At 47.4% G+C, this 8,164-nt stretch overlaps 1 pseudogene; it reads left to right on the forward strand.

Annotated features, from left to right (window-relative positions):
* The first annotated feature begins 4,855 nt into the window (after window positions 1–4,855).
* LOC106557742 lies at window positions 4,856–7,928 on the forward strand (annotated as a pseudogene).
* The last annotated feature ends 236 nt before the right edge of the window (window positions 7,929–8,164 follow it).

The raw sequence follows: 8,164 nt of genomic DNA on the forward strand, positions 1-8,164 counted from the left end.
AAGGCACAACTGTGTCTCCTTGTGACATTGCATATGTATCTCGTCACACTCACATCTTACTTCATTCACCCATGAAACACTAGGAAGACAGTGTGTGGCATAGAAACATTGCACCTAGAACCCTAGTAGAAGATTCTGGAAAAATTAATGAGAGGTGGTTATGGACATCCCACAGGCTTGACCGTAGTGGGCATTAGGCCTGGTGCAAACACTTTCGTAAGAACCCTCTGGATCTGTCTGAACTGGGGATACAATGGCATGCGCACACAATCTCCATGGCAAAAGTGATTTTTAAAAAAAACAAAAGATTTCTGAGATGTGGAATCAATGTTATTACACTCAGAGCTGTTAAGATGTGGTTGAAAAGAGACATTAACTAATTTTCAATGCTTCAGAGTCAACCAAGAAGAGACTGTAACATCAGGTGTTGGATCTCTGTCTTTGGGGTCACCCTGTGTGACTTATCACCTCAGGATGCTGCAGAGCTACATGGGGGAGCTCATAGGTTAGATGACTGAGTATCAGGACAAGAAAAAAAAAACCAATAAGCTGATAGGGAAAGGACAAGCTTTTAAAAGGTAAAGTGCCTCATTTCAGTTCAAATAATTAACTGTGCAAAGACAAGATGGGGGTAAAGTTGGAAATTCTAGACAGCCACAAATCCCATATGAATTAGCACGTCACTTGTGGCTGTGCAGTTTTCAGCTATATTAACCCAGTCAGAGCAGAGACTCCATAAAGGGAGGGAGTAGCCCCCATCCTTTGTTCCAGGCACGTGGTGTCTAGGTTTTGTGGGATCCTGACTGTGTCCAGAAGGGAGCTCTGAAAGCCTGGTCATCTGAGGTATGATTGAAGAAACAGTAGATGTCTACCCTGGAATCACCAAGAGCAACCCCGTGCTGTCTTCATAAATTTGCAAGGCTGCAGTCTGGAAGAGAGCAAATTCCCCAGGGCTGAGCTGGTTGGTCCACAGGGAGGTGGATTGGGACTGAGAGTGTGGGAAATTCCTTACAATTCCAGGCACTTCAGCTTGTAGCCAGATCGCTGGGAGGTTTTGTGTGGAGACCAAGTGGATGTAGGGAGGGGTCCTGCCCTGGAGCAGAAGCTGGACCAGGTGGCCTCTGAGGATGCTTCCAACTCTGAGATCTCTGGTGCCACTGAGATGGAGGGGGAGTTGTCAAGAACCCAGCCACATCCTCCATGCTCCTTTGGGTAGCATTCGGGGCTTGCAGAAGGGTTTCTGGTGGGGAATATTTGAGGAAAAAATGTTGGAGTGCCGTTAGTGCTTGAGGTCATATCAACAAGGGTGAAGTCTTCTCCTCCCACCTCCCTTTCTTTCTAGAAGGAGGGTAGCACTGACAGAGAAAAGCATGTATAGAACCGAGTTAGGTGTTGTAGGGCCCTTCTGGCAGTCAGCTCCAAGCACTATTACTGGGGACACTATTTGGGGACAAGAGAATAGCTCTATTCTACAGAGCAATTTATTGTACTGACAGTCTCTACCATGGGGTCCCTCGCACTTTCGGGGCTGGAGTTGCCTTTATTAGTGGAACTTGGCTCATAGAAAGGGTGTCTTGGGCTGGGAATTCTGCTCCCCAACGAGGGATGGTGGGCAGGATAGGGAGGAGTGGGGAGTTGTGGATCATGGACACATCCTAGTAGGGGATGAAGACCAACCACCAGTCTAGAGGTCAGTGGCTTTCCAGGGTCAGGACCAGGGCCCTGTCTCCCAATCTCAAATCTAGTGCTGTCCCCACGTCCTCACTGTACCCACTAGGATGGTGAGGCCTAAGGGAAAGATGATCCTAGTTAAGACAATTAAAAAAAAAAAAAAAAAAAGGAGAAGAGGGAGGGACACCAAGTGTACTTCCTTCTTAGTGGGGAGGCTTCTCCAGCCTGAGCTCTGCTTGTGGCTCCTGTGGGACGAGAAATATTGCTGGGTTTTCAGAGGACAGCCACCATTCTGGTCATTCCCATCACATTCCCATCACTGTCCCCTCGCCGTGGGGCTGGTTACCTGCCCTCTTTTCCCTGCGCTGGGGTTGCTCCGTTGCTGCTGTTCAGGAGGGAACGGGAGCAGAGCACCAGCTGGGCCAGCCTGGGGTAGAGCTGGAAAAAGGGAATCTGGAGCCAGATTGACCCATGGTAGCCACTTCCCGCCCTCAGCCTCAGTTTCCTAGCCTGGTATTGGCACCTGCTCTACAGGTCCAGTGTAAGAATCCCCGAGCCAAACAATGATCGTGAAGAGCTCTGTGGCCAAAGGCACAATGGGATTTCCTCCCGGTAGAGGGTCACCTGCTTGGCCTCCTGAGAAAGGCCAGCAAGTGACACCCACAAGCACTCTGGGGATGCCGGGTCGCCTCGGGGAGTCTCCTGGCTGGCTCCCCGCAGCAGGGCCCCCCTCCCTGGCCTGGGGCGCGCGGTACCCAGCAGCCTGTGCCAGCTCGAGTGGACAAAGAGTCTCTTGTGACCGGCTGCCAATTGCCCTCCGCTTCTGAGCCCGCAAGTCTCCTGTTCCTCCGCCGCCGGACCCAGGGCCCCCGGAGCCACGCCTCAGTCAAAGGCAAACCAAGATGTTCAAGACGTTCAGCGAGTGAGACAGCGGCCCCCGCCAAGGGCAATTTACTCCCCAGTCACACGTTGAGCTCCACTTGCCAGCGAAGTGCTGGAGGAGCGCCCCGGGCCCAGCGGCGGTGGAGGAGCCCAGCCGGTAGCATCTGCCGCCCCTGGGGAACTACTCCCACCGGGGCCGTGCGGCTGTCGCCGGGAGTCCCGCATGCAGAGCTGCTGCTCCCCAGTTGGCTGCTAGGACCCGGCTCCAGCTCAGCCCTGCTTGAGATTAATACTAGTGTCTGCAATCGTTTCTTGGGCAAGATGTTCTCCCAGGAAACATGCGCTCTGGCGTGGCTCTCTCATTCTCTGATTTTAAAACATCTGAAGCGTGGTGATTCAGCTAAGTTGTGCACAATAAAATGGCCCCAAGGATCAGAGGGACCTCTGGGACAATGCGTGTCTTGGTAGTACCTGGGGACAGGGGGTCCGTGTGCGGGAACCTCCTTACTCGTTTCACCTTACAATGGACGGTCACCCAAACTTCAGAGAGTAGATACTGGAAGAGGACCCGCAGGGGAGGGCTTCTGGGACCCTGTTCGCATGTCGTTTCTTGATCCTGCGCTGGCTCCGTGACAGAATGCCAAGCCTCTTTGCTTTTGCCACTGACTGGGGAGTGTGCCCGTCCCTGAGGGCAGTGAGTGAGGCAGGTGCCAGCTGCCTGCCAGCTCAACCAGGGGAGCCCGGCAGGCCTCAGCACCAGTGAAGGTAGGCCTTGCAGCCAGACCATCCCCCCGATCCAACCTCTTAAGCTTATTTTAAGTTAGAAAGGGGATTGACAATGGAGCATGACGTTTTTACTTATTTTGTATTTTTTTTAAAGATTTTTAATTTATTTATTCATGAGAGACACAGAGAGAGAGAGAGGCAGAGACACAGGCAGAGGGAGAAGCAGGCTCCATGCAGGGAGCCCTGAGTGGGACTCCATCCGGGGACTCCAGGATCATGCCCTGAGCTGAAGGCGGCGCTAAACCGCTGAGCCCCCCGGGGTGCCCACATGATGTTTTTATAATGTTTAAAAAACGTAAACATAACATAGATAAATAAAAATGCACAGACCATAAATGTATGATTGGTTGGATTTCACACAGACCACACCCAAAGGCACCTGCCACAACTGATCTTTCTCTTCTTTTTGCTGATGCTCAGCTAACGAGGAGTTTGCACGCTTTCCATGCACAATGCACCTTTTCTTCCTGAGCACACAACTTTCTGAACTAGATGGGTTTTGCTCCCTGAGACTTGTCATTGTGGACATGCTAGGCCAGATGGGACTAACAAGGGAAACTCTGACTCTGGGTTGGGGTGGTCAGAGCATTGCTGTTGGAATGCAAGGTGGCCGAGAGTCCTTCCAGGAGAATGCAGAGCTTCTCCCAGCCTGGAAGGCCCCCTCGGAAATGGTGACCTTGTGCTGAAACCAGGAAAGGATGGAGCGCATGGAGTAGATGACAGCGTGACAGAGAGAGAGCTAGTGAACTAGGTCTAGAGAGAAAGCTCATCTCTCCCCAGCAGTGCTGTAACCTCAGGGAGACACAGCCCACCCACTGAGGACAGCCTGCAGCACGACAAAAGCTTGGCAACTGGGAGCTGATGCAAGTCATGGACATGTCCCCCCACCTCCCCCCCCACTTCCTCCTGAAAGCCCTCCGCCTCTGCCCTCCAAACACAATCACCGCTTCCTCCTCTGTAACCTGGATGCAATGCTTCTGATAAATGCTAATTAATCGACCAAACATGGATCAGGCACTGCTGGGGTTCCCATGGTGCACAAGACTGACCCCGGAGCTGATGGGGGTATGGGGTGCCCACAGATTATTATGACCACAGGGAACTGGGGTCCAGGGTTCACAGCATGCTTCTTGGAGGAGACTGCATAGTCTTTCAATAGGACTCAGTGCAGGGAGAGCAACTGGTAGGAGACAGTCTGGCGAGAGTGTGAAAAAGTCCAGGGAAGAGAGAGCTTGGGCATGTGCCAGGGACAAAGGGACTTCAGTAAGAGAGTCTCCGGGAGAACTGAGGGAGCGTGGCCACCCCGCCCTGGGGCCACGGAGGGCTGGGACCAGAGAAGGGAGGCCCTTGCCCGAAACCAGGTTGAGCTTTATCTCACAGCCAAGGGAAAGTCCTCCGAGGCAGGTAGGCAAAGGGATGACACGATCTGCTTATGTTCCAAACAGATCATTTTGGGCTCTTTTGGATATGTTCTTAATGCACGAGGTCTGCTGCTCCCTGTAAGCTCTTTGTGGGGATGGCACCAGAGCCTCCCCCCCACCCGGGGCAGCGCTCAGCAGCCTTAGTGGAGGCCCGCTGGGGGCTGCGCAGCATTGCACACGTAACCCACCCACTCACTGACTCTAGGCAACCTATTAAGATCAGCAGTCTTCACTCCATTTTTGGCATAAATTCCAGCTGAGAAGGCATGCGGATGCTTCCCTTGTCTCTTGAAAACCTTAAAAGATTTCATTTTCCTCTAAAAAGACTAGAGTTAAAAAAAATGTTCTCGGAAATTTTGGAAACATGCTTGCTCTGCCCATTGCTTATTTTTTTTAAACCTATCTTTCAATTTTTTAAAGATTCTGTAACATTTAACAGATACAAAATAATAGATATAAGATTGAGGCATAATAATAAAATGAACACCATGAACCCACCACAGGGCCTAAGAACAAGACTGTCACCAAGGTCACCAAGAAGGTCACCAGTGTCACCAAGGTCACAAGAACAAGAGTGTCCCTCCCTGAATCCATCTACCTGCCTCTTCCTTAACCCTGGGATAACGACTTTCCTAAATTTTCTCTTTATCAGCTCCTTGCTTTTTTATTTTCAGTTTTATAATATGAAATTTAATTTTGAATGATTTGAACTTCATAAACTATCATACTCTATGTTAGCTTTCCTGAGACTTTTTTTGATTCAACATTTCTTCTAAGATTCATCCTTACTTTTGTATGTTGCTAACAGTCATTCATTTTCACTGCTGTATAATATTCCATAGAGTGATCTCATCATGATTTATTTATTTGTTCTCCCATGATGGACATTTCAGTTGTTACTCAGTTTTGTCTATTCTGAACCGTGCTGCTGTGAAAATTCTTCCAGATGCCTCTTGGCACCCTGGCACAAGAGAAAGAGCGACCCTAGAGCATGTACCTAGGAAAAGCTTGCCAAGCCTCCAAATTGTTTGCTAAGTGGCCATACCATTTTACATCCTAGGAGAGTTCACTGGAGGATTGATTGAGATGGAATGGCATTGCGGTACTCATTCAGTGATCTGGTGGGTAAGATGGGATTGTCATCTTATTTGCCACTTATATCTCCTCTGAGGATATTTGTTTGTGACTTTGGCCCATTTTATTGTTGGATGGTATGACTATTTTTTTTAAGGTTTTATCTATTTGAGAGAGAGAGAGAGAGAGCACGAGAGAGGGTAGAGACAGAGGGAGAGGGAGAAGCAGACTCCCTGCTGAGCAGGGAGCCTGATGTGGGGCTGGATCCCAGGATCCTGAGATCATGACCTGACAGAAGGCAGACACTTAACCAACTGAGCCACCCAGGTGACCAATATGACTATTTCTTGTTGATTTTTTATTGTTCTTTAGAACTACTCCTTTATTAATTACATATATTCTAAAAACCAATTCCCAGCTTGTGAAAAAACTCTCTTTCTGGAGTAATATAGATTTACAAAGTTACAAAGTACAGAGAATTACCATCTACTCTTCACTCAGTTTTCCCTAATGCTCACATTTTATATCACCAAGGGGATTTCTCACAACAAAGAAACACCACAAACATTGGTATATGTTACTGTTAACTAAACTCTTGGCTTTCTTTGAATTTCACCAGTTTTTCCAGCAATGTCTTTTTGCAATTTCAGGAGCCAATGTAGGATACCACTGTGCATTTCATATGTATTGCCTTAATTCCCTTTATGTTGTATTTTGATGAATAGAATTCTTAATTTTAATGCAGTTACATTTTTCATTTATAATTAGTACTTGGGGGAATTTGTTTAAGATCTTCCTGTGTCTATATCATTATGATGCTCTTCTATATTTAAGTTTTGCCTTTCATATTACAGTCTTTCTTCCATCAGGACTGATCTTTGTGCATGATGTAGGATAGACATCAATTCCATTTTTGACCTATAATAATAGCTGCATAAAGAGACCTTATATTTAATATGAAAGTCCCTCTGCTTTTTTCTTCTTCAAGAATTCTTTGTGTCTTCTAGGTTCTTTACCTTTACATAAAAATTTAGATTCAGCTTGCTAAATTCCTTGGATAAGCCTGCTGCGAGTGGCTTGCAATTGCATTAAGATTATTCAGAGAGCATTGACATCTTCATAATATTCCATTTACAATGGCAGTATCTGCTATCCATGAACTTCATGTTTTCTTTAAGATTTTATTTATTTAAAAATATTTTATTTATTTATTCATAAGAGATACACAGAGAAAGGCAGAGACACACAGAGGGAGAAGCAGGCTCCTCATGGGGAGCCCAATGTGGGACTCAATCCCAGAACCAGGATCACACCCTGAGCCAAAGGCAGATGCTCAACCACTGAGCATGGTGTCCAGGCGTCCCTGAACTTCATGTTTTCTACATTGATTCTGGTCTTTAAAAAATAAATCTCCAGTCCTCGCTTTTGCAACCACTGCTAAAGCACCAGTGGCCAAAAAAGAAGTTCAATTTCTCTGTGACTTCTGACCAGAGTAAGAACCATAAAGGCCATTTCAATGCCCCTTCCCACATTGGCAGCAAGATTTTGTCTCCCCTCTTTCCAAAGAGCTGAGACAAAAGTACAGTGTTGAATCCATACCTATCCGAAGGGACGATGGCATTCAGGTTGTTGCAGGACACGATAAAGGTCAGCAAATTGGCGACATAGTCTAGATTTGTAAGAGCTATGTCATTGGAACATCTGGGTGGCTCAGCGGTTAAGCATCTGCCTTTGGCTCAGGGCGTGATCCCGAAGTCCCGGCATCAAGTCCCACATTAGGCTCCCTGCATGGAGACTGCTTCTCCCTCTGCCTATGTCTCTGCCTCTCTCTCTCTGTGTCTCTCATGAATAAATAAATAAAATCTTTAAAAAAAAAAATAAAAAAGAGCTATGTCATCTACACTGAACAAGTGTAGCAGGAGAAGACTAATGGCACAGCTGTCCATGTAGCATTCATCCTAGCAAGGTTGTTAATACTAGACCAAAACCAGACAAAAACCCCCAAAAGATCCTTGAACATAAAGTCAAATCTTGCCAACAGGAAATGAAAAGAGCAAATATAAGGAAGAAACAATTGAGAAGATGCACAAATAAAGTAATCCTGTACTTTCATTAAAAATTGCTAAAATGAAGCACCTGGGTGGCTCAGTCGGTTAAGCAGCTGCCCTCCGCTCAGCTCGTGATTTCCGGTCTTGGGATCAAGCCCTGTGTCAAGCTCCCTGCTCAGTGCAGAGTCTGCTTCTCTCTATCCTCCTGACCCTCTCCATCTGCCCCTCTCCCCGCTCATGCTTTCTCTCTCTCAAAAATACATAAATAAAATATCTTTTAAA

This window comes from Canis lupus, chromosome 25 (genome assembly GCF_011100685.1).
Source record: "Canis lupus familiaris isolate Mischka breed German Shepherd chromosome 25, alternate assembly UU_Cfam_GSD_1.0, whole genome shotgun sequence".
Lineage (NCBI taxonomy): Eukaryota > Metazoa > Chordata > Mammalia > Carnivora > Canidae > Canis > Canis lupus.